General features: G+C 31.1%; 1 protein-coding gene across 1 annotated transcript in view; it reads right to left on the reverse strand.

The window, feature by feature from the left end:
• Positions 1-3,863, reverse strand: part of ZNF106 (zinc finger protein 106) — a 50,596-nt gene that overhangs the window by 15,548 nt on the left and 31,185 nt on the right. The window lies entirely within an intron of this gene.

The following is a 3,863-nucleotide window of genomic DNA, read 5'->3' on the forward strand; positions in this document are numbered from 1 at the left end:
AGAAACTATGGTGAGCTAAAGCTAGACATGAAAGCTTACATGCAGTATGGTTTATTTATAGGAAGTTCAAGCACAGACAAAATCTATAATGACAGAAGTCAGAATAATGGTTATATTTCGGGGGGGGGTTGTGACTGGAAGGTGTACGTGGGAAGCTTCAGGGAAATGGAAATGGTCTAGCTCTTGATCTTGATGGTGGTTACACAAATGTACATCTATGTAAAAATCTGTCAAGCTGTATACTTAAAATTTGTGTACTTAACTATATAAAGTTATATCTGTTTCAAAAACTGGCAAATAATTTTTTTTCACTAATGTATAGTCCCACTATGTGAAGTACTTCTTGTGTTAGAACCCTTAAAAATAATAAAACATCTTTTAAAAGTGTTTGCTCATTTGTATGGGACTATTTTCATTTTTATTCCTTTAAGCTCAAAGATTAACTATTAAAAGGCTTCTAAACTTAAAAATTCATAATGGCTTTGTACAATTTTTATAACCTATGAGTACAGTTTAATGATGCCAGTGTATATTTTTTGTTACCAGAAAGTACAACCCAGGGGACCACCTATGCAAAAGATGTGATTTCTTGCATAATATCCTGATAACATGTTTCACCTACCTTAAAAATATATGCTAAGTATAAAATTAACCCAATAATAAATTAAAATGTATGGAGATTAACTTAAAATTTCTGATTGTAAATACTCTATTTTCGAATTTGGCAGCTTTTTCAATATTTTCAGGCAGAATGGCCAAGTTGCATTTCTCCAAATAAATTCAGGTGAGATACTGCCCGAGTCAAATTAAATTCTAAAGACAAGTTTATATAGTACTAAATGTGAGTACACAAATTTAAAGAATGAAATAAAACTGCTCTTCCTCCACCCAAAAATAAAAAAATTAAAATTAAAATTAAAGTTTTTGCTAGTTTTATAAGTCAAAATAATACTGAACTTTCATTTTAATTTCCATTTATTGACAAGACTTATTTTTTTCAAAGAGTTATTTATAGTTTCTCTTCCTAAAGAATTTGTTTTTGCCTTTTCCCAATTTATGTATAGGAATTCTAATACTTCTTAAAGGTGTAAACTCCTTACAACATATGATATTAACCCTATGTTTATCTTATCCTGTTACAACTATTTTTCCCTTTTTACTTATTTCTTACCAAAACTTGTTTACAAATTTTAACAGATTTATTGAATTATTTCCACTTAATAAAATTCATCATGTTAAATATATACTTCATTAAGTTTGATAAAGTATATAGTCATGCGACTATTACCACAATCAACTTTCAGAATGTTTTCACTCCAAAAAGTTACTTCATACCCTCTGCCAGTCAATCCCCACTGCCATCCCAGGCAACCCTAATAGTTTTGTCTTTTCTAGAATTTCATATAAAGAAAACATTCAGTATGTAGTCTTTTACATCTGGCTTCTTTTACCTAGCATAATTTTTTTTTAATTTTATTTATGGTGACAATGGTTAATGAAATCCAGTAAGTTTCAGCTGTACACTTTAACAGTAAGGCATATATATTTACATTGTGTGTTCAGCTCCCATAGATTTCCTTCTGTTACCACATATTTGACCCCCTTTACCCTATCTACCTTCCCCCCTCGCCCCTCCCATGGTACACCTAGCATAATATTTTTGAGATCCATCCATGTTACTACATGTTTCAATAATTTGTTCCTTTTAGTTGTCAGTATTATTCCCTTTTTCACTTACCACATTTTTATATACCACACTTATCCATTTACCAGTTGATGGATGTGTTGATTGTTTCTATTATTTTACTATAATGAATAACGCTGCTCTGAAGTTCCTTCTTTCATTTTGGATATTGGAAATTTATGTCTTCTTTTTGATCGATTTATCTAAAAGTTTATTTTATTTATTAAAGAACTAGCATTTGGTCTCATTGATTTTTTTCCCTATTGTTTGTCAGTTTTATGTATTATTAATTTCCATTCTGCTCTTTATTATTTCCTTTCTTCTACTTATTTGGGGTTTAACTTTTTCTTCTTTTTCTAATTTCTGAGAAACTTAGATAATTGATCTTACATCTTTCTTTTTTCCTAATGTAATCATTTAAAACTACAAATTTCTTTTTCAGCAATGCATTAGCTATATCCTACAAATGTAAGTTGTATTCTCATTTTCATTTAGTTGAAGATATTTTCTAATTTTCCTTGTAACTTGTTTCAGTCATTGGTAACCTGGAAGTATGGTATTTCATTATCCTATATTTGGAGATTTCCCGGATTTCTGATACTTATTTCTAATTAAATTCTACTATGGTTGGAGAACATACTCTAAATTATTTCAATCCTTTTGAGATTCTCCTAAGATTGAGACTTATTTAATGGCCTAGCATAGTTTATCCTGGTGAATGTTTCATATGCGCTTGAAAAAACTGTGACTCTGCTGCTTTGGGTGGTGGATTCTATAAATGTTAATTAGATCTTGTTCGTCAACGGTGTTGTACGGTTCTTCTGTATCCTTAATTACTTTGTCTAGTAGTCTTATCAATTATTGAAAGAGGTGTTGAAGTCTCCTAATATAATTGTGGATTTGTCTATTTCTCCTTGTAGTGCTATAAGTTTTTCTTTAAGTATTTTGGAGCTCTGTTATTAGGTACATATATTTATCATTGTTATATCTTCCTGCTGCACTGATCCTTTTATCATTATGGAATGTCACTCTTGTGTCTAGCAGTATTCTTTGACTTAAAGTCCATTTGCCTGATATTAACATAGCCACTCCAGCTTTTTTTTTTTTGTTACAATTTACATAGCACATCTATTTCCATCTTTTTTACTTTTAACCTACTTGGTCTTTGAATTTAAAGCATCTTGTAGACAGCACAGATTTTGGTGTTTCTTCTTTATCTAGTCAATCTCTGCCTTTTGATTACTAAATCAAAAGGTTAGAATTAGGTCTCCAATTAGCTACTGGCTGTGTCATTTTTATGTTTCTCCTTTCCTACCTTGTTTTGTATTAAACAAATATTTTTTTAGTATGTCATTTCAATTCCTCTTTTGAATTTTTTAGCTCTATTTCTTTGCATTCTTCTTTTAGTGGTTGCTCTCAGGCAGTTGTTCTCAGAGTGTAGCCTCCAGACCAGGAGCATTAGTATCATGTGTTAGAAATGTAAATTCTTGGGCCCTATGTCAAACCTATTGAATCAAAAACTCTGAGAGTGCGGTCCGGTACAATGTGTTTTAACAAGCTCGTCAGGCCAATTTGATGCACACTGAAGTTGTGAACTAGCACTGTAGGAATTATCTCTTTAGATTATAACAATCTAGCTCAAGTTAATACTCACTTATTCCCAATAAAATATAAGAACCTTGTACCCGATAAAATATAGGAACCTTGTACCAGTACGACCCATCCCCTCCCCTTCTTTTGTGTTGTTTATCACACATATTTCATCTATACATGTTAAAAACCTGATTAAGCACTGCTTTGAACAGTTGCCTTTTAAAGAAACTGAGAGAGACAGAGAAAATTTAATGCAGACCATTTTCTCTCATTTCTTTTAAAGCATTTAGGTTTAGAAAATTCTTTCTCAGAGGAGATACTCATTTCTAACTCTTTAGGTTTAAAAAATTTCAATCTTTTACTCTCTTTTCTAGCTAGGATTAATTTGTCATATGATGTGAAAATTAAAATCCAGAGTGATATTTGTGGGAAAGATGAAGGGAGGTATATTATTAATAGTAGTAAATGAAAAAATACTGATGGAGAAAGACAGAAAACATGGTTTGTATAAGCCCATTTTACCAAGGATTATACAAGTGTACTAAAATTGGTTCAGAAGCAAAAGAGAGAAAGTCGGAAGAATGAA

The sequence above is a fragment of the Pteropus vampyrus genome, unplaced genomic scaffold (assembly GCF_000151845.1).
Source record: "Pteropus vampyrus isolate Shadow unplaced genomic scaffold, Pvam_2.0 Scaffold19, whole genome shotgun sequence".
Classification (NCBI taxonomy): Eukaryota; Metazoa; Chordata; class Mammalia; order Chiroptera; family Pteropodidae; genus Pteropus; species Pteropus vampyrus.